The 23,800-nt window shown below is 39.4% G+C and overlaps 1 long non-coding RNA gene across 2 annotated transcripts in view; it reads left to right on the forward strand.

Moving 5' to 3' along the window:
• Window positions 1-19,011, forward strand: part of LOC114050185 — a 161,137-nt gene extending 142,126 nt beyond the window's left edge. The window contains exon 5 of one of the 2 annotated variants that reach the window (XR_003569948.1): window positions 18,232-19,011. This is a non-coding gene — a long non-coding RNA (uncharacterized LOC114050185). Of the gene's footprint in view, window positions 1-17,709; window positions 18,022-18,231 lie in introns of those variants that run through there. The other variant, XR_003569947.1, reaches the window with a different exon arrangement.
• Window positions 19,012-23,800: the final 4,789 nt, after the last annotated feature.

Consider the following 23,800-nt stretch of genomic DNA (forward strand, 5'->3'; position numbering starts at 1 on the left):
TGACCTCTAAGGTGCCTTCCAACTCCACATCTAAGCTCCTTTGATCCTATATAATGAATTACAAACTTGATTCAAGGGAGAACTTCACTTTGTTTATCTCAGGTACAGAAATTGCTAGTTATAATTTTATCTATATGTAGCATGCATCTTTCCATTGCCCTTTGGGTTACCTATAATTTTTATGCTCCTGAGATCATTGTGTTCTACAGTTCATGGCATTGTGAGGAGAATATAGATATTAAATATAGGCTTTTGCAATAAGGAGAAATTTGGGTTGATTGAAAGGACTGAAAGGATAACTAAAGTGATCCAGCCTTATCTTCTCTTCTTACTCTGTGCCGGACACTCTCCATCTGGAGCACCTGTCTGAGATTTGATGAATAAACTTGATAGGCTGTGTGTGCAATTGTGTGTCATAATATAGAATGTGTTTTCCATGGACTTGTTTTTCCATTGTGGATTAGACCAAAATGCTCTGCACAGAGTCCACACAAAAGATAGCTTTACTGTTGAGGTCTAGTTTCTCTAAGAACTCTTATTTGAAGATGGCTTTTTTTTTTTCTGTTTGCATCTAGACAAAACCTCTTCAGTGAGAGCCATAGTAGTATAAAATACATTGCTCTAAGAACTAATTGAACTAATTTCAGAACCTCCTAGCAATCATCAGTAAGTGCAGGATAATTTCTTCAAAAAAGCTATGCCTGTCTATAGAAGTGGATTTTGTACTGTATCCTGAAGTTCCACAAAATTAGACATACATAATCAGTACACAGTGGATCTGTGATTTCAGGCAGATCACAACTCCTCCACCTCTTCTCATTCTCTGTGACTTTTGTTTATATCTTGCCATAAATCCTACATAAAAATTTCATTCCCTGTGATAAAGACTTCCTTTTGTTCTTTTGCTATTTCTGAAGCATACTGATGTATTACTTGACCTGTATATCTCTTGTTTTTTGGATATATAGTCTATATCCTCAAACAAATGTATAAATGGACACTTTTCTCTTTTTTAAAAAAATGCAATTCTATTTTATTTTCAGGTCTGAATTCTCTCCCTTCCACTTTTTCCCTCTCTGAGTGAGGGAGCAAAACGCCCAAATCCTGATACAAACATGTATAGTCAAACAAAACAAATTTCTGTATTGGCCATGTCTAAAACTCTAACAAAGATGTAAGCCTTGATCTATACTTTGAGGTCATCATCTATCTATCAGGAGGTAGGTAGAGTCTTTCATCATGAGTCCTCTGGAATTGTAGTTAGTTACTATGTTGATCAGAGTTCCTAAATGGGCACTTTTTTCCAAATTACTTCATAAAATAGCTATAGAGGCTATGGATAAACTAAGAGACTAAAATGCTCAAGATGTCATGACAGGTTTCCTGTCTGTTTGGAAGGGTTAATATGCAGTTGAGATTGGAGGAGGGGAGAAGCGGGGACCCAAACACTTGCTATGAAAATTTCTGGTTTAGAGGCAATAGACTACATCAACTTTCTCAAGGCCAGCCTCGCTAAGTATGGAGAGGCTCATTGCTAGTAGGCTAGCTACTGAGTGACTGATTCTTTAATTATGGCAACCCATGAAATGAAGAAAAATGTAAAATGGCACTTAGTCTTGGATGGTCCCATTCTGCTTCTGTAGTAGCAGGATGGCAGAAAGAGGCTAAAGGTGTTCAGCTTGTAGACTGTCTATAAACATGGACTTAACTCTTGGTATTCTAAATTTGAGATGGCCGTTAAATAACAATGAGTGGACATAATGCTGGATTGGCAGACTCATAGCAATCTTGACATTCTTGCTGTTAATAAAACTTGAAGAGAGGTGGAAGTTGCAGTAAAATGGAAGGGTAGCTCATGGTACTATTTGGAGATGCAAAGAAAGGTGTGGACAAGGTTGACTTTAGAATTTTTGGGGAGGTAACAACAAAGTTAATGGGATTTTGGTCATCATGCATTGTAATAATAATGATAAGTATTTGCAGAACATTAACTATGAAAATGAATGCAACATACGTACCAACATCAGTTGCTGAGAATGAAATGAAAGACAAATTCTACAAAGAATCAGTCAATAAATAAACATTTAGTAAGTGCCTACTATTACTCCACACTGTGATAGACAAGCACTGGGGATACAAAAAGAGGCAAAAATAGTCCCTGCCTTCAATGGGCTTACAGTCTAATGGAATTTGTTAATCCCTTCCGAATCAAAGCAACATATAGCTTGATATTTGGAGAATTCAATGCAAAGGTGGGAAAATGTGAGAGTACAGAAAAATGTATCAGAATGCATGGTTCAAGGAGAAGGAATGAAAGAGGAAAAGACTTATATATTACATAGGAGCCTCCTGCTTCTCTATAATGAGCACTTTAGAAAAAAGAATTGGTAGATACTCAATATGTCAAGAACCAAACAACCGAAAGTAACAACCTGAAGGACAGATTGTGTTTTAGTACACAAGTAACAACCTAAAGAACAGATTATATTTTAGCACACAAGAAAAGACTTGACAATTATGTGGGTATTATCCTTGGATCAGCTATCTATGTACAGTCAGACCACAGAGACACCAGAACTAAAACCAGAATTAGTTAAAAAAAATCAGAATAAACAAGAAGACAATATTTTAAAAAATATGGCTTGCAACTGAAATATATTAACTGAATGATTTAAATAAGTAATTGAAAATCAAAAAAGAGAAATGGACAGTAGACAAGACACTGAAACTGATGAGAATTTCATCTAGCATTTTTGCCAATGTAAATTAATTAACACAATAAGGAGACCAAAAAATGCCCCGAGAGCAAGCTATAGGGAACAAGCATTTCACTTACATGCTCAAAGGAGAGATATGGCTACCAAAAGCACAAGTGAGTATAAATTTGTAAAATTTTGCAAAGAAAATTTTATAATAATCATGAGCACTGTTATGTCATATAAAGCAGCAAGAAGCATTGGAGGATAAAACCAAAAGAAAATCAGAATAAAAATGTAAAAGGTTTATTTATTTATTTATTTATTTATTTTGATTTATCAATAATCACTTCCATATGCTTTTGAGTTTAAAATTTTTCTCCCCCTTCCTCCCCACCACCCTCCCCAAGATAGCGCATAATCTGATATAGGCTATACATTTACATTCACATTAAACATATTTTCACATTAGTGATGTTGTAAGTAGAAATTAAAACCAATAGGAGGAACCATCAGAAAGAGGAAACAAAACTCAACAGAAGAGAAAAAAATTAACAATTCGGCTTCCATAGTTCTTTCTTTGGGTGTGGATAGCATTTTCCATCACAAGACCTCTAGAGATGTCTTAGATCCTTGTATTGCCAGGAAGGGTTAAGTTTATCAATATTAGTCATCATGCAACGTGGCTGTTATTGTGCACAACGTTCTCTTAGTTCTGCTCACTTCACTCAGCATCAGATCATATACGTCTTTCCAGGTTTTTCTGAAGTCAGCCTGTTCATCATTTCTTATAGCACGTAAAAGGTTTATTTAAAAAATAGTTTTATTTTTCCTGTCAAGCATAGTGGAATGACCACACTTACACCCTAAAATTACAATTCCAAATGTGCATTTTGAGAAAGTGGAAGGGAAACTAAAAAGGACAAAGAGGAAAAGTAGCTGCATTGGATCAAGTATGTATAGAGGAGATGCGTGCTTGAGGTGATAAAATTGTGAGCAACTAATGTGGAAGATAAGTATGTAAGAGATGAATAAATGAAAAGTGCAGAAAAGAAAATCTCTGAGCTAATTAATGTCAAAAAAGGTGACAGAACTTCAATAATTACCAACATAGATGCCTACTGTCCCATCAATAGAAAATCTTTATAAGGATAACTTTATATGAATTAAGAGTAACCTATTAGTAGAGAACAACAGGCTTTTGCAAGAAACATTCAAAAATGTTTCTTTAAAACATTGTTTAAAATATCTTTACTGTTTCACAATCACCTAAAAGATGTATTTTTTTTGTTGTTGATTAAAAAAGTTTTGGGGGGAGTGGGTAGAACAAAAGCTGACTTAGCCGTTCTTGTACAACAAGGCATCTCCCATCCATATATCCATCCATATATCATGGTTGTTTAATATTTCTTAGAAGATGTAACAATAGAAAATAATCTAATAAACATCTGATGAAGTATAAAACAAGGTGTATTTTTACCAAATGCATTCACCACTGCAATGGAGGAGATACAAGTAGAAGAGGGATACCTTGTGGATGATGAGATCTTCTAAATGCTCCTGTTTATAAATGACATGGTATTGATTACTTAAAGCCCCAGAACAGTGCAGAGCTTCCTATAAGGAATCTGTAATTACAGGCATTTGGCCTGTCTATTCACACAGGAAAGAACAAATGGATGAAGAATGATGATTGACTAGATTTCAACATGCATCTGGATGCACTTCCTATAGAGCCTGTCCAATAGTATGCATATAAGGTATTGACGGTTCAGATAGACAACAACTTGGGTCCAGGGTTATGTGAGAGGTAGCAAAATTATCAAACTCTTTTCCTGGTACAAATGGAAATATAGAATGTATTCTGCTCGAAAGAGAAAATTGGACTTATTTGAAATGACCCCTCCTTAAAAATTAAACAATTGTACGTATGTGGCCAAGCATCCTTTTTTCCATTTTCTTTTTATTGAACTGTGGCATAGTGGATTCTAGACTGCTCTGTGAGTCAGAAAGATCTGGGTTCAAATCCTGTCTCTGATAATTACTAGCTTTATGACCATGATAAAATTACTTAAGTACTCTTTGTCTCAGTTTCATCATTTAAAAATAGGCATGGTAATGGCTTTTGTTCCTCTCAGAATTTTATGACACTCAAATGAGATAATTTATGTAAAATACTTTATAAATATCATCATTACTAATCATATGACTCTGTTTGAGATGGTGAAAGTTGTACAACCACCTCCTTATAAGCTTCATGATCTAAAGATATTACTTACTCATTTCTCTGGGTCTCTCTCTCTTTTTTTAATCTGTAAAGTGCGATCTTTGGATTAGATCCAGTATTTGATGATTCTTTGGGAATGAATAAGGAATCTGGTCTTAGCCAAGGTTTTCATTCTGTTAGGAAATTCAATTTAGGAAATTCTCCATGAGCACAGAGTTTCATTGAGAGATCTTAAGGGAATCATCTTGACTAGGAGAACTATTTTTTGAAAAGTTTTTATTGGTCTTTTTTAAAATTTTATATCATCTCCAGTATCCTTTTTCCTTCCCTTGCAGAGATACATCCCATATAACAAATAGTATTTTTTAAAGAAGAAAAGTATCAGTGCAACTGATAGATAACTTGAAAAAGTATGTGAACGTGCAATATGTAACACCTGTGGACCTCCCATCTTCGTGAAGGGTGGGTTTGGGGTGTCCTTTTATATTTCTTCATTTGAGTCCTGCTTGAACTTCTTAATTTTATTATATTAACTTTTGATTTTTTGTTTGTGATTGCTCTTTCCATTTACATTGTTATAGTTGTGTATATAGTTTTCTTGGTTCTATTTACTTCACTGCATCAGTTCACATAGATCTTTCCATGCTTCTCTGTATTTATTACCTACACAACTTCTTACAGCACAGTAATATTCCATCACATTTATTTACCACAATTTGTTTAGCCATTCCCTAGTTGATGGACATCTTTTTTGTTTCCAATTCTTTGCTATCACAAAGAGTACTGCTATAAATATTTTGGTGTATTAAGAATTCTTTTTTTCTTAGTGATGGTTTTCATTGGGGATATAAGTCTAGTCATGGAATCTCCAGTTCAAAAGACTTGGGCATCTTGGTCACTTTATTTTTATAATTCCAAATTCCTTTCCAAAATGGTTTCATAGCTCTACCAATAATTTAATAGTGTGCCTATCATTCAGTGGCACCTCCAACATTGATTATGGCCATTTTTCTCATCTTTGCCAATTTGCAAGGTGTGAGGTGAAAACTCAAGATTTTTTTAATCATATTTATCTTATAATTCGTGATGTGGACCATTCTTTCAGGTAATTGTGAATTCTTTGCAATTCTTTTGAGAAATGTTTGTTTATATCCTTTGACCACCTATTTTTGGGGAATGGCTATTAGTCATATATATATATATGTATGTGTGTATGTATACATATATACTTATATCTGTGCATACATATACATGTATTATTGATTACTACATATGTATATATAGAGGTTTAGATACCAAACCCTATCAGAGAAATTTGATACAAAGATTTTTTTTCCCTCCATTCAACCAAGTCCCCTTCTTATCCCAGGTGCGTTAATTTTGTCTCTGTAGAAATTTTTCAGTTTCATGTAAAGTTATCTATTTTATCATAATTTCCTCTATCTCTTGTTTGATTAAGAATATAGTTGTTCCTGCTTATAGCTGTGAGAATAAATGATCTGCTTCTCTTGTAATGTTTTTTAAAGTATGATATTTAATATTAAGGTTGTGTGTTCATTTAGAATGCATTGTAGAGTAAACATTAAGGTGTTGGTCTAAGCCCAATTTCTGCCAAATCACTTCGCATTTTGCTAGCAGTTTTTATCAAATAAGGATTTTTTTTTTCACACAGGTAATTTATGTTTTCCACTTTATCAAACACTGGGTTATTAAACTCTATTGTTTCTGATTCTCCCTTGCCTAGTCTGTCCCGTTGCTCTATCTCTCCATTTTTCAACCAATACCAACTTGTTTTGATGACTGCTTCTTTATAATGTAGTTTAAAGTCTGGAAGTGCAATTCAATGGACCAAAATTTAAGAATATCTGGAAGGACTAAACTGTGTCAATTGATGCAATATATATATATATATATATATATATATATATATATATTATCAATAAGGAAAAGAAAATAGAGATAGGATGAAAATTTTTATTTCATAGTAAAATTATAACCAATTGACAGCACCTGGTCCTTCTATTAAAAGGCATACACATGAGGACTGAAGAAGACTGGAGCACCAGTTGACACTAGGGGAGCCCCTACAAACAATCAATAATTTTATTGATATATGGAACAGTTAGACTCAAAGTTAGAAAGGCCTGAATTCAAGTACCACTTCTGACATATAGTAGCTATGACCCCGAGCAAGTCACTTAACTTCTCTTAACTTCCAAGAGGGTGACCCCAGCAACTCTCTTAAGATTGTAAGTGGTAGAAGAGGTGCCAGATATACATTGGGACATAGGGCTTAGGCAGAAAGAGTTTCCTTACCATTAATTTATTTTCTCCCCCAATGAAAGTAAACATTTCAGAACTGAAAGGGATCCTAGTTAAACATCTTCATTTTACAAATGAGGAAACTGAGGCTCAGAGAAATTGAATAACTTGCTCTAAGCCACAGAGTTCCAGAGCCAGAATTAGAACTTAAATCTCTTGACTTTTAGTCTGGTGTTTGTGATTTAGTATGAATAGCCAAATAAATTCTGCTACCAAGGAAACACATTCTAAGAAAGATAATAATGATAATGGCAATAATTATTAAAATTATTAAATAAAATTATATTAATTTTATTATTAATAATAAGAATTGATTAATAGCTATAGTAATTATATAATTAATACAGCTAATTATTCACCATGGCAAGGGGAGAAGGAGCCTGGGTTCTCAAGGCTATGCCAATGGAATTCAAGCTCTGGCAAGTCCTATCAAGGAGAAGGAAAGGGAATAAGCATTTAAATAGCGCTTACTATGTGCCACGCACTGTGCTATGCACTTTTACAACTGTTATTTGATCGTCGCGACAACCCTGAGAGGTAGGTACTATTATTATTTCCATTTTATAGTTAAGGAAACCAAAGCAAATAGATATTGAGTTACTTGCCTAGGGTCACACAGCTAGTCAATGTCTGAGACTGGATTTGAATTCAGGTATTTCTGACTGCCTGCCTCAAGTGGAAAAAACGTCAAGCATGGAACAAGTGACATTCTGTATGAACCATTCCACCTAAATTCAGAGAGGCTTACCACCAGGTTGGGAAAAGGGTTTTGGAAGGAATTTTGGAAGACCATCTCCTAAGTTATAGAGAGGTTTGTGATATATGTCAGCAGAGGCAATACTCACACTAATGAAATGCCAGGTCTTTGAAGTATTGAAATATTTATAGTTTTTGAAGTGCTTTGTTCCAAACAGTGCTGTGAAATAGGCAATATAAGGTAGTACAGTGGGAAGATGCTGGAATCATGGGACCTGAGTTCAAATCTTGTCTCTGATGTTTACTGATGGTGTGACTTCAGGCAAGTGACTTGATCTTCCTAGATCTCAGTTTCCTCATCTATAAAATGGACTAGATGGTCTCCGAGTTTCCTTTTAGCTCTAGATCTCTGATCTCTACTTTACAGTTGAGGAAACCAAGGCTTTGATGGGCGAAGAAACTTCTACGAGGTTACCAGGTAGAGAAGCGCTTCAAATCCAGGTTTTCTGATTCCAAGCCTAGGACTCTTTATACTACACCATGATTTCACCATATGATTTCACATGACCAAGAAGTAGCTCACCAAAGTGAGGAGGACAGCATGCCTTCCAGAGACAGAGGAATAATCGTGGTGTCAGGATGGTTTCGTGGTCCATGTTGACATTGAGAGCAGGTCTGGATCTGTGTTCAGGGTAGTAATGACTGAATGGGGAGCTGAAATGGGGGCAACCACAGGTAGGGAATTCCACAAGGACACGTGTCATAGGGAATTATTGATACCGTGCATACATGTGTAGTATCAGCAAAGGAGTAGTCATGGGGACACCCCTTGGGAAAATAGCTGTTAATGAGAGGCAGGTTCTTACTGAGCAAAAAGATACTGCTCATTATTTTATTCATTTAATAATGACTTGTTCAGTGCTCACTGTGGACCAATCATTGTATTCAGTGTTCGAGATACATAGGCAAAAAAATAACAGCTTTAAGGTTTGCAAAGTGCATTAATAATAATAGCACATATTTATATAATGCTTTAAGGTTTGCAAAGTGATTTACAAATGTTATCTCATTTGTTCCTTTCAACAACCTTGAAAGGTAGGTATTATTATAATCCTCATTTTATAGTTGAGGAAACTGAGCGGACAGAGATTAAGTGACTTGCCCAGGGTCACCCAGCTTGTAAGAGTCTGAGGCTGGATTTAAACTCAGATCTTCCTGACTCTAGGCTCAGTGCTCTATACACTGCCCCACATAACTGCCCACTCTATCCCCTAGCTGTTTTATACACACTATCTCATTGATCCTCACAATAACCCTGTGGGAATGAATGCTATTATTATCCCTATTTTACAGATGAGGAAACTGAGGCAGACAACTTACTTGCTTGGGTCATACAACTGGTAAGAGACTAAGGGAGAACTGGAATTCAGTTGTTCCTAGTTCTAAGTCTAGCACTCTGTCTGCTGCAGTCCATCTGTCCCTATACTTAAGGAATTTGCATTAGGATGGAATTAAAGAATCTCAAATATTCTATCAAAGAATGAGTTGAATATTCCAAAACAATTTTCCTGTTCGTGATTTCTGGTCATTCATTCATTCATTCATTCGTCTACCACCAGGCATTGTAGTAGACTAGAAAGAACCCTGGACTGTGGATAAATGGTCAAAGAGTATGCAGAGATATTTTCAAACAAGAAAACACAAATTGTTAATTATCACTTTAAAGAAATGCTCAGCTTCACAAATAATAAAAAAGGTGCACATTAAAACAACTCTGAGTTACCAATTCACATTGTCATCTGACAATGTTAGTCAGAATTATGGAGGAGCACGGGGGACCCCAACAAGGGGCTCTGGAATCAAATGGACCTCAGGTCATTCCCGGGGGGCCTGACATCAGGGGAGATCAATTTTTTTTTCCATTGACTTATTGCCCCTACCTGTTTTAATCCAGGAAAATCTCTAAAACAAAATTTAGGTATAGTTCATAGCTAGGTTTTTTTTTCCAGAATGGGCAATAGCTCCCCTCCTACAAAGGTACTTAATGTACAATATTTCTATCAAGAATGGGACAGATTCTTTAAAAAAATGTGTTTTCCTTCCACCACAGAAATTGCAAAAGAGGCATAGTACTTAAAGGTGCATATAAACATTCATTACTGGTGGAATTGCAAACTTGTAGAATCTTTTTGTAGAATAATTTTGCCTCCACACAGTAAAAGTTACAAATATATACCCTTTGACCTAGTAATTCCATTTTTGGGAATGTGCTCTGAAAGTGTTACCAAAAGCAAAAATATAACGATCTCTTCAAAGATTGTCATAGCAGCTTTACGTTTTAATTGCAAAAAATTGGATACAGCTTAAATGTCCAGTATTAGAGGAATGATTTAAATGAATTGTTGTTGATTGATGTAAAGGAATACAATTTGGAATAATAAGAATGAGGAATACAAAGAAATATGGAAATATTTTAATGAAATATTTATTTTAAAAAAACAGACCCAAAACAATGGCATACATCTGACTAGGGAATTATAAGAAGGAAAATCTATTTCTCTCTGCAGTGAGATCCAAACAGCATAAAGCAGAAAATGCTTCTGTAAATGGTAAAGTTTTGTAAAAATATACTTAAACTTAAATTTTGTCAATGTGGGCTGGTATTCTCTCTATTAATGCAGATCTCTGGCACTCTAGGACTTCTTCCTTATGGAGCAAGTGGCAAGATTATCTTCCTTTTAGAATGGTGCACTGGATTGGGGGTGGGGATGAGGGCAGATTCTATTTCATGACCTTCCACTACTACAAATACTTTCACCTGGGTGGATTTGGATAGCTTCCTAGGTTTAGGTAAAAAACAACTGTAACATTTCTGTCATTTATTTCTTAACAAATGGGGCAGAGAAGAGAGTACTAGGTTAAGGGTAGCTCAGATAGTGGTATTTCAGGAAGAAATATTTTATCATCCTATTCCCAAATGCAATAATGTGAAGGATGCAAAATAGAACTATTAAATAATAACACATTAAAAAAAAGAAAAACTCAAAATTATTCCTTCAAACGGATTAAGGGTGAAGGCCAAGACTCCAAGAAGTGAATATTAATTTGATCACTCATTTTATTGGGTAATTACACTCCATTGCTCTTCAGAGGGTAGTGGGTTTAAAAAAAAATTAGTTAAATAGGCCTTTTTAGGTGACACCACTGTCTCTCCAACAATGTACACATCAGGAATTCACAGAGCTCTTTAACATGCAAGATACAAAATGCTATTAAATAATTTGCTGTTTTTCCTGTAAGGAAGGAGTTCTTCCCAGAGTACTAATCTGCTTGGGGAAAAAAAAAAAGCCTCCTAATTTAGAAGAAAATGAGACTTTCACTCCACTCAGCAAACACCTCTGCTAACGCTTCATTAGTATGTATTTTCACATAATTCAATTAGCCAAAATACATACAAATGCTCACAGTACTGTTCCCAGCTCTGGGAGTGTCAGGGTGGCTTTAAACAGATCTGAAACAAAATTGCATAAATCGCATGTAAAGCTCTGTGCATACAAAGATACCTTCAGGGTTCTAATAAATTCATGAAACTTTTTTAAAGTATGATTTCCTAGCAGGCAATCACTTTTAATTAACAGGATCACCTACAGCAACACATGTCCTTCAAAAACTTACATTATTTTTTCTTTTTGAATTTCAAAGTTTCTGTAGTGAAAGTTGAATAGCTGAGTAGCTTAACCTCAAAAGGGTTCCAGGCTTTCATGACAGCTATAAATCACTGTGGTGCCTTCTTTATAAGAAGAAAAGATTCTTAACACAACAGAGAAAGAAGGAAACCGCTTTTTAGTCATAGCTAGAAGCAAGCATTTTCTCCAAAGGTCAAAAAACTTTTCCTCAGTTAAAGAATAATTTTTAAGGACATCGCAGCTACTTGTACAACTAACCTCGTGTAATTTACTTTATGAATTAAACATACAATTTTGAGGATTTGTGATTTTTCCCACTGGATGGGTGCCTCTCCTTCTGGAGGTGGCGTTGGAGCGTTTCCTTGCTTTTCTTGGGTTGGGATAAACATGGATGTTGATGACTGGATGGATGGACTTCTTTAATAGGCCCATCTCATTGTGGAAAATGGGCCTCGAGGTCCATTTATATCTGGTTTCTTTAAATGGGTCTGTATCTAACACTTTCTTTATAGCTTTAGAGCTGGAAGAGAAGTTAGAGGCAATCAGAGCCAAACTCCTTATTTTATAGATGGGGAAAGTGAGACCCAGAGAGATGAAGGTTGTATAGGCAACAGTTTCAGTGCTGGGATCCAAACCTAGGTCATCTGACTTCAAATCCAGTGCACTCTCTCCTGCACTGAATTTCCTCCTTAGTTAGGCACTATTTCCTAGATTAGATCAGGCCAATACCTGCAACCATCATCCTGGGGAGATGCACCCTGGCAGCTGCTCCTGCAGGGAATACAGCCACAGCTACTGCAGACCCCCAACACAAAGTTCTTGTCCCGAAAGTCCTTGGCATTGTCAAATGGTTCAACATCAGAAACAATACTATTTTATCAATGGAAATGATATGGTATCCCTGACAAAGTAGTCACTTAGCCTCTTCTTTCAGTGATAGGGAGCTCACCCCCTCCATTTTTAGCTTTGGGAGTCATTGAGTTCTCCCTTAGGTTGGAAGGAAATCAGTTTCTTTGGAACTTTCGCCAATTGATTATTCCCTGCCAGTACTACATACATCCTGTCTAGGTCCCCTCCTGGTAATCACAAGGATCCTAAAAACTTTTCCCAGTTTGCAAGACTGGGCTGTAGCATCTGAGAATTTTCTTGGGGGTAGAGGAGTCTTCAGGGAGTTCAAGACCTAGGATATCTCTAATGAAAACAAAATTCAGAGAAGTCACAATGTGTCTTATTTCACCTGTTTTCTTTCCCTACATTTCTCCAGTGATATCAGGTTATAATAAACACCAATGGCCACCCATGGAAAAGGAACAGAAGTCAGCAGAGAAGGGGCTAAAGGAGATGAGTAAGCAAGTAGAGGAATAACTGATAGGAAGAATTATACCTTGGCTAAATTTGAGTAGAAAGGAAGTCCCCATTTCTGGATGGAATCTGCTATGGGCTATAAACTAGTAAGTGTCTGAAACTAGATTTAAACTTAGATCTTTCTGACTCTGGAATTAACCCTCAGTCCACTGGGCCACCTAGCTGCCTCCGGAGTCAGTGAATCTGGGTTCAAATACACGAAATGCCAGCTATTGTTATTAAAAAGCCTCCTAACTAGAGGCATGGGCAGTTAGGTGGTGCAGTGTGGATAGGGTGTTGGGCCTGGAGTCAGGAAGATGAGTCTTCCTGAGTTCAAATCTGGCCTCAGAAACTTACCAGCTGTGTCCCTGGGCAGGTCACTTAACCCTGTTTGCCTTAGTTCCTCATCTGTAAAATGAGATGGAGAAGAAAATGGCAAACCATTCTAGTATCTTTGCCAAGAAAATCCCTAATGGGGTCACAAGAGTTGGACATGGCTGAACAACAGCAACAACTTTGTGTGTCTCGGCCAAGTTGTTAAAGCCAGAGAAGTGCAGGAGGGTAACCTGGCCCAGCTAAAGAGGGTGAAAGGTCCTGTGATCAGGAGTTTGAGAGAGCGAAGACTGTGAAATAGAAGTTTGCATTTAGCCTGGACAGATGAGCGTCCTAAGACCAGGTTGATGAAATGATACTTGCTCTGGGTTAAGTGGATGTGATCAAAATGAAGCAGGGTTAAGTGAAAGGCCTAAACAACAAAGAGATTACTGGGGATTAAGTAAATGATGATTATATAGGAGATTGTGGCTTGCTCAAGGATGAATGTCCTATGATTTGGGATAATATTTGGAGGTACCAATCAGCTCGTTTTCATCAAACAGAAACCAAGTGGTAACTGGGGAGACAGAGGTAATAAATGATCCCCAATGCAGCTGCTGAGAGTTATTATTGATCCATTTGGGCTTCAATATGGGTAAGAGTATTTGTTATTAATTGTCAAAGTTCAGGGGCAGCTAGGTGGTGCAGCAGATAGAGCACTGGCCCTGAAGTCAGGAGGACCTGAGTTCAAATCCAGCTTCAGACCAAATGCTTGACACTAGCTGTGTGACCCTGAGCAAGTCACTTAACCCCAACTGCCTAAAAAAAAAAAAAAAAAAAAAAAGTTCCACCAGAGTAGGATTCTGAGATGTGGGAGAAAAGGAAGGGATTCTAACACAAGGTAGGGGGAAAAGCTAATTGAATTAAACACAGCTTATCAAACTAGGCCTTTGCTCATTATCTGTAGGCACACCCTTCCCCCAAAAAACCAAACAAACCCATCCGAGAACCATGGGATCATACATTATTAAGAACTGAGTGTTGAATGATTATATGGCCAAATCTCTGTAAGAAACTCGTGTGTGTGTTGTGTGTGTGTGTGTGTATGAATCAGATGTTAGAATGACAGTGTCTGAATCATACAAGGAAGTCCAATGACAAATGATACTTGTGGGAAGCATAATTTAAAGAGAAAGTAGATAGAGGAGGGTATTATCTCAGCAAAGAAATTACTTGGAAGCAATGCTTCTGGGTGACAGAGGGTTAGGGAAGTTCTGGTCTCTTTAGTGCAGTCTTAATAGCAATGATCACCAGTGCCATAACTAAGGTATTTGCCCTAAGGCATCAAAAATTAGAAGGTAGTATGGTTAACTGTAGTAACTAATTCTCTCTCCCACTCACATGACTTTGTATTAATTACTTGTAGCATTATTTTCACATAGTAGATTTAGAGCTGGAAGGACATTAATAGTTATCTAGTTCAATTTCCTCATTTTACACATGAGGAAACTGAAATTCACAGAGGTTAAATGATGATTTTCAAAGTTGATTTGAGGGTGCTTTTGTGCTCCTTAGCTGTTTATTCTGGGAGTGCTGTTGTCCTGGGAACCAAAATTATTATTTTTTGTAGTCACTGAAAAAGAGGAGGTGGTAACACCATTTCAGATGCTGACCTTCCTTGAAAGGATTAGGGTTTGAATTCAGGTAAGGGAAAGAATTCTTGGGGTTCACATGACCTGGAGTAAAATAGAGATCAGTCAGACTGAATCTATAGATGGCCTCTGAATCAGACAGGGGACTGTCTTGTTAGAGTCAGGAAAGCCTCTTGCATAAGATGAGTGGGTTAGGAGCCACACTTCTCTCCAATCCATTCTCCACACAGCCTCCATATCGATTCCTAAATCATAATTCTGACCATTGCATTCCCCTACTTAAGAAACTCCAGGATGAAATTCTAATCCTGCGCTTTGAAATGTTATGTTCTTCACAACCTGGACTCAACTTACCTTTACATCCTTGTTGCATATTAATCCCTTCATGCTGTTCCCCATGCCCTCCACTCCATTGATTTACTGGCTGTCCCTCTAGCTTGGATTGCACTTCCTTCTTATCTCAGTCTCTAAGAAACTTTGCTTTCCTTCAAGGCACAGCTCAAACCCTACTTTCTTTATGCAGCTTTTCTGATGCCTTCAGCTGTTTATGCTTTTCTCTCAAAATCACTTTATCTATGTATATGTGTAAATAGGTATGTATATGTGTGTGTGTGTGTGTATGTTATGTGTGTGTTACAGTTAAAATTAAGGTAGACTGAAGCACAAAGTTCCGAGTGTGATCGATTTATTAGTAAAGCCGGAATTGACCAATATATAGGATCTCAGCTTCCTTAGCAAAGCTAAGACCCTGAATGAGGGGGGCAGCTTCTTTATACTTTTGGGTAATACAGGAAATAGGAAGGCTGGCATCATAGATGGAAGAAAATATGATTGGATGGACATTAGGAATGAGAGCTAGCAAAACCCCCCTGCTTCCCTCCTGTGACTAAGACATGTTCAAGTTCAAGTCTAACTGCATCTGCAAGGACAGAGATAGCAAACCAGACTTCTTTGGATAACAAACTAGACATCCTTGAAGGGCAGCTTGGTGGTGTAAAGATACTAGACCAGACTCCCTGGTGTCCACCTGCTTCCTTCAAGGGAAACAGATTTACTTGATCCAAGAACAGTACAGTGATGATTTCTAAACTTAACTTGTTATAAGCCAACTAAATTTCTGAATTAAGTTCAGAGACAAAAAAAATCACGACTTACGCAGTTACATTGCGAAATCAATTTACTGTAAGTAGGATTGATTTTTAAAAAGACAGAATCAATCTTATTATTTCACATATATATGTATACATACATATATAGTATATATCTATATGTGTACATGTTGTCTTACCCACCTAGACTTGATAAGCACCTTGTTGAGGACATGTGCACCTAGCATAGTGCATGGCACATAGTAGATGCTTAATAAATGCTTATTAATTGATTGGTTGCTAAGACAAAGTTATAGAATATAAATTTATTAAGAAGTATGAAATAGGAGGTCATGTTACTTGAAATATTTAATTATTGTTTAAAACCAAATAAACACCTATGGCCCTAAAGACTTTCAATTTAAAACCTTCCAAACTTCCTATTCCAGTTAAGTGAAAACTCTTTATCCTAGAACTTGTAACTTACCATGCCATGAGGCACTAGAGTAACTCTTTAGTGAAATGTACCAATTACAGTTCTCTGATATTTTAAAGTGTTGGAGTCTCCAACAAGTCCTAACCTATTACCTCAGTATGATGTGGAGATAGATGACTCTAGGTTCTCATTGGCTATGCCACCAGAACACAAATTCTGACAGGTTCTACCATGCTTGGGTATGGTCCCAGCAATAGACTGTCTCTGCTTTCTGAGGGCTAGCCCAGCTATGTATAGAGAGGCTCAGGGCTAGCAGGCTAGACACTTAGTAATGAATTCTTTGATCATGGCAATGCATGAAATCAAGAAATCAAGTGAAATGGTCCTCAGTCTTGTATGTTCTGTTTCAGTGATGGTAGCAAAGAGACAGAGGATGCTGAACATCACATAGTTTATAGATTGCCTATAAACATTAACTTTACTCAGTATTCTAAATGTGAGTTGTTTGTCTAGTGACCAATGAGTAGACATGCTGCTGTAAGAATTATATATTGCATGGCCCTTCCGCAGAGGATTTATGGGAAGAAATAAGCAATAGTCATCCAGAATGAGAAGGCAAGGATAGGTTGTAACTTTCATGGTAAGAGGGAGTGCCTATCTTAAGGAAACTACAGATTTGTTACAGTATCAAAGAATGGATAAGGCACTGAAAACATTTTACCTAAGTATGTTCCTATAGCTGTCTACAAGTAGTAATTTCCAATATTTTTAAAAGGAACATGGTGTAGTGCTACACAGGATCAGAAGAGCCTTAGCTCAAATCCCATCTCTGATATGAGATGTGTAACTCGAGGAAATCACCCAATTCTCAGAGCCTCAGTTCCCCTGATGGCAAAATGGGGATAATAATTCCCGCTCTACCTATCTCAAAGGTCATTACAAAGCTCAAATGAGATAATGGACCTAAAGTGCTTTCCAAATCTAAAAGCCCTAAATTTAGAGCGGCTCATTGTGATGAACACGGGCTTCTAGGACTGGTTGAGTCTCTAAACAATACATCCCCCAATTCAGACTTTTCACCAAATCAGACTGGCTTCATTCCTCTGCAGTTAGCCCACATCTGCGTGATGTTTTTAGTCTGGTGCATGTGCACCATCAGTCCTGGAGAAGCCAGTATCTGCCTGGTTTACAACGCAGCCTGGCCACTGATGGCCTCCCTTCCCTGACTGAAGTCTGTTCTTCTGAAGGTGACAGTGAACTCCTGGAGGCCACCCTTGACTTGGAGGGTTTTGTTCCTGTGGCTGCATCTGACAGCATCAGACAGGTGGGAGAGTGCCTGCCAGTCCAGAGGTAGACTTCCCCCTGCTCCTCATCCCTTCCCACTACTCTCGCCTTGTTGAATGTCATGACCATCAGGTAGGACACACCTGCTGTGTTGCTGAATGGACATGTTTTACAGGTCTTTGCAGGCAAAGAATTTCAAAGGACTTTAGTCAAGTAGATGTCAGTTAATTAAGCCACATACCCCACAGGGTGGATTGCAAACAATTTAACTATTGAGGCCCTGAGTTCATAAACAGATGAAATGAAGATGCCAGAGTTACCAGGCACATCCCTCTGGATACACTAAAGCTCTGCTTTCAACAGTTTGGTCAGAGTGATTAGAAAAGGCAACCATAGAGCAGAAAAGAGGAGGACATCAGTGAAAGATTATCATGTTGGTCTCTACCTTTGAACTCCAGAGAATAAACTCGAGATCCCCTTTTCAGGTGCGTCTCTGTGTGTGCTCGAGGTCACATGGCTTATGAATCTGGCAACACTTAACGCCACTTGCAGGGAGCATGTGTGCCCTCCGTCAGAACTCCGTAGGACCGCAGGCTTTAGAGCGGAAAGCCCCTGAGAGATCAAGACTTGTGCACGATCACAGAATCTCCACGTTGGAAAGGGCCTCAGAAGCCACCCGGTCCCACCCATTCCCGAACAAGAATCCCCTTTATAATATACCCGACAGGTGCTCATCCAGCTTTTGCTTGAAGGTCTCAAGTAATGGGAAGCCCCCCCTGTCTCTTGAGGGAGCCTGTTCCACTTTGCTATCATTCTAATGATTAGAAAGATTTTCCTCAGGTGAAGCCCGGATTTGCCCTTTTGCATTCAGGCCGCCCCTGCCAGCTCCGCATTTTACAGAGGATGAAAATGGGGACCACAAATGGTATGGGGCTCCCTCAAGGCCAGTAGTTAGCAGAGCCAGGAATAGAACCCAGCCTTCCTCTTTTCCAATCCAAGGCATATTTCTCTCTGCCCCCAATACCTTGATTGCTTACTACAGGGAGCTTGTCCAACGTTTGAGGACCTCATGTGGAAAAGAGTGTATACGTGTTCAATTTGCATTCAGTATTCAATATGCATTTATTAATCACCGATAGGCACTTATTAATCACCTGTGATGAGCCAAGGTATACGCTAGAGGCCAGAGGTTCCCAGACTTATTTGGCATACCGCCCCCTTTTAAAAAAAAAATTACTCAGCACCCCCCTGGAAATCTACTTTCTTTAACCCTATGACATTTTAAAAAAATTTGCATCATTTCAAAAAAATATATTTTTAAAAATGACATCTTAAATTTAATAATTTATTGTAAATCCGTGGTTTTTTTTCCTCTGCATTGAAATTTTGACGATGTAATATTGCATCATGTAACCATAAACAAGTCATTGCACACACATATTCTTGCTGATGCATGCTAGACTTCCTGACAATTTGTGACAAACTTGCATGCCAACACTTGCTTATTAAGACCTGTTAGTGGACTTGACCACTGGTGGGTTATAACTTGCATTTTGTATGTTTATTTGGAAAATAATGTAATCACTGTGACTTTAACTTAGATAAACAACAGATGGAACATGTAAGAATGGTTTTCAAATTTTTCTTATCTTCTCTTTTTTCCTTATGCTTCCACCACCCCCTTATTTTTACTCAATGTCCCCCAGTTGCACCTGAGGCTGCTACTGCTCCCTTGGATCATTCCAGCGCACCCTAGGGGTGGTATCTCCCACTTTGGGAACCTATGTGCTAGGCCTTCTATGTAAATTACACTGTGCTATTCTCTATTTCTGATGAGGATGGGGACAGAAGAGGCTTCGGTTAGATATATGGGAGGGATTAATGATGTTATAAATAAATTTGAACTTTGCTGTAATGTTCCTGATTGGGTGGATTTACCTATATCATGGGTGAAATCATTCATTGCAAGTGGCAAGTAGCTTTAGGGTAAAAGTATGATAAAATGTAGGCCAGCTAGGTGGCACAATGGATAGAGCACTGGACCTGAAATCAGGAAGACTCTATCTTCCTGAGTTCAAATCTGACCCCATACACTTACTAGCTGTGTGACCTGGGCAAGTCAGTTTACCCTGTTTGCCTTGTTTTTCTCATCTATAAAATGAACTAGAAAAGGAAATGGCAAACCCCTACAGTACCTCTGCCAAGAAAACCCCAAATGGGGTCATGAAGAATTGGACACAACTGAAACAACTGATCAACAAAAATGATAAATTATGTAGTCTTTTTTAAAAATTTATGATTTAATAATAACAAACATTTATATAATGCTTTAAGATTTGCAGAGTGCAAATATGATCTCATCTGATTCTCACAATAATATTGTGAGGTAGTGTGAGGGACTGTCTGATGTTGCCTACTGCCAAGTGCGGGTTGTGGCAAGATTGGGGTAGGATCTGGGTATTTGGAAGTAACCGGAGCTCACGCTCCTGACGCAGGGGCTGTGGTGGGCGGAGTTGTGGTGAACTGGGATGGGCTGGATACAGAGTAGTCCTGAGGCAGTGGGCAGTGCTATGTGAGATAAGCTGGGGAAGGTACAGAATACGAGGAAGTAGCTGGAGCACGTGCTCCTGAGGTAGGGGGCTGTGCCACGTGGGAGTGGGATGGCAGAGGACGAGTTCCCTTTGCTTAGTCCCCTCCCTAAGTGCAACGTCAACCGCAGACGCCTCCTTCCTGTGTCCTTCCTGACTTCCTGGGTCACGTACCTTCCCTTTGTGTAGCACTGACCCCAGACGCCTCCTCCCGGTATCTGGGCCTGACTTCCTAGGTCACGTACTCTTTGTCTATGCACTAATCCCAGACGTCTCCTTCCCGTATCCGGTCCTAGCCTCCTGCGTCACTTCCTCTCCCTTGGTGCGCTAAACTCAGACATCCCCTTCCGGTATCTGACCCTACAATCATTGACTAGTAGGCGGACTGAGGAGGAGGGACTAAGTAGGTACGTAAGGAACGATCGTGGTGGGATCACGCGCTCTGTTTGCTCCTGCTCTGTTGCTCTGGCCTTCCTGCTTGGCCTTGCTGTGATGGCCTCTGAATAAAGCTCTGGTGTTGGCACCTCCTGGTAGGCTCATCTCTGTGTTTATCCGGTTGAGGACCGAAGACTGGTAAGTATGACTCTGGCAGCCTGCTCCTTATAGGAGGAGAGTGCATGGTGCGGCCGGCACAAGTGGCGCCCAACGTGGGGCGGAGGAAATAGGCCAGAGGCCCCGTGGATCAGCTGGTCTGGTCGCAGGAAGAGAGACGAGACCAGTAGCCAATAGGGTGAAGGAAGGAAGATGGGACAGATGTTTGTTAAGGTCCCGGATCGGGAGGTGCTAGGGAAAGAAGTATATAAAAGAGTGAAAGAAGCGGAAATCAGTAGTGAGGAAGAATCAGGGAGTGAGGCAGAGGACACTGGAAACAGGGAATGGGAGAATAAGCAAGGGAAAAGAAAGCAAGGCTGGGCAGGAGGGCAGGAGCAGGAGAGTAGGAGCAAGAGAGCAGGAGGCCGTAGCAAGGAAAGCCATGTGGAGGGGCGGCCCCCTCCCCCACACTTATCCGATGGAGGGAGGACCTGGGCCCCTTTAGAATGGAAGAAATTTAAGGAGTTAAAAGAGACACTAAATACAGTGTTTGCAGCTGTCTCCCAATGTGCCCTACAGGCTTTTAGTAGGATTCAGGCTTTGGGGAAACAAAGGCCCTCCATGACCAAGATTAAAAAAGGTCCTGATAAACCCTTCCCGGATTTTGTGGCCTGCCTACAGGCGGGCCATTTGGAAAGGGCTATCAGAAGTGCTGAAAACAAAAGAGACTAAATTGTGTTATCTATGTGGCAAAGCCGGTCATTTCAAGGCGCAATGCTGCCAGAAACCTGGTGGAGCCCGCCCCAAGGTAATTTGTTACAATTGTAACAAATCCGGCCATTATGCTAAGGAATGCCACAAGTCCAAGTGGGGAAACGGGGCAAGGGGCCCCTCAACAAGCTTACCAGATGGAAGCTCCACCCCCTCAGAATGCGCCGTCGGGGCTGCATCAGGAATATCTCTGACTTCTACCCTGTGGTTGGGACTTCCCCTTTACAGCAAAGGAAATTTCCAAATTGACCCCGGTGGTTGCTGGTTTGAGATACAATTTATGGGGAAGGGATATTTTGAAGGCTTGTGGGGCATCTGTTTACATACCACCCCTGCAGGATTTTTAATTGGGGCCATTGGACAATGAGTAAAATTTTCTTGTATCAGACCCACTCCTCTAACATGGAGATCTAATAACCCAGTCTGGGTACCCCAATGGCCCCTCCCTGCAGAGAAAGCCCAGGCTTTACGTGATATAGTGCAGCACCAGTTACAGGTGGGGCACATTGAGCCCACATCCAGCCCCTGGAACAGCCCAGTGTTTGTAATAAAAAAGAAATCAGGGAAATTTCAAATGTTAATAGATCTCAGGGCGGTTAACACCACCCTAGAGCCCATGGGAACCCTACAGCCTGGCCTCCCCTCCCCTAATTTAGTGCCTTCTGGATGGCCTGTGACAGTCATAGACATCCAAGATTGTTTTTTCTCTATCCCATTATCCCCAGAATATAGAAAGAGATTTGCCTTTACCATACCCACTACCAATAATGCAGGACCAGATTTAAGATATCAGTGGAAGGTCCTGCCCCAAGGAATGTGCTGCAGTCCCACCTTATGTCAGGCTTATGTGGGGAGAGTGCTGGACCCTATCAGGGACAAATGGCTTAAAGCCACAATACTTCATTATATGGATGATATTTTATTAGCCACTAGCACTGATGAGACACTAGCAAGATTGATAAAAGAAATAGTCTCTGCTCTTGCTCATTATGGTTTGGTGGTAGCCTCTGACAAAGTCCAACAAAATTACCCACTCACATACCTAGGCCTTCGTATGGAGGCTGTTTCTATTAGCAACCATATTCCTGAACTAGGGCTTGATAAGATAACCACCTTGAATCACTTCCAAAAGTTAGTGGGACAGATCCAATGGCTCAGGGCCCGCACACCCATTTCTCCTGCTGTAATGCAGCCTTTATATGATATATTAAAAGGAAATTCAGATTTGAACTCCCCTCGGGCATGGACTCCTGCTGCTAAGGCAGCAGTGTCCCAAATTTTCTCACTTGCTGCCCAGGCCCAGACCACCAGATGGGACCCCAAAGGTAGAATAGAGGTCTCCTTGGTCAATCAACAGAGCCCTTTTTGTGTTATACACCAAGGTCCCAAATTATTAGAATTTGTATATGCAAAGAAGGCTCACAAGGTACTGCCAAATTATTATGAGATGTTAGGGGAACTAGCCTTAGCTGCAGTACAAAGGGCTGTCCACTTGTCTGGGCAGCGACCTTTACTTTACTCGATTTTTGAACCTGGTCAGTGAGAAGCCATTATGCAAACCTATTGGTCTTGGGCACATTGCTCCCAATGGGCCGAGATAAGTCCCCATTCCTCCTGCCTGCTTCTCCCCATGCTAGAGCAAATAACCTTAGTACCACCCCAACGAAAGGTTATGGGAGAACCTGTTCAAGGCCCAAATGTTTTCACTGATGCTACAAAAAACAAAAAGGCCTCTATTTATCATGAGGCCTCCAAGGAAATAACAGTATTAGAAACCCCCTATGACTCTACCCAGAGAAATGAGCTCTTTGCCATCCTCCATGCATGCCGTAAATATCCTGAGCCTATAAACATAATCTCTGATAGTCTATATGCAGTAAAGGTTCTTAGATGCATAGAGGACGCCATCCTCCAACCTCATAATTCCACCATATCCTCTCTCCTGAGGGAATTACAGCAAATTTTGTTGCAGTGAAACAACCCCCTCTACGTTCTCCATGTTTATTCTCATCAGTCCACCTCAGGAGGCATTTTTGAGGGTAATGATGTAGCAGATCGTGCTTTACAGTGCTCCCTACTGCCAGTCCTCACCCCTCCTGAACAAGCCCATGAATTTTTGCACCTACCAGCGAGCTCCCTGAGATGCCTGTATGGTTTAATTCGT

Source organism: Vombatus ursinus, unplaced genomic scaffold (assembly GCF_900497805.2).
Source record: "Vombatus ursinus unplaced genomic scaffold, bare-nosed wombat genome assembly UNPS02014798.1, whole genome shotgun sequence".
Taxonomy (NCBI): Eukaryota; Metazoa; Chordata; class Mammalia; order Diprotodontia; family Vombatidae; genus Vombatus; species Vombatus ursinus.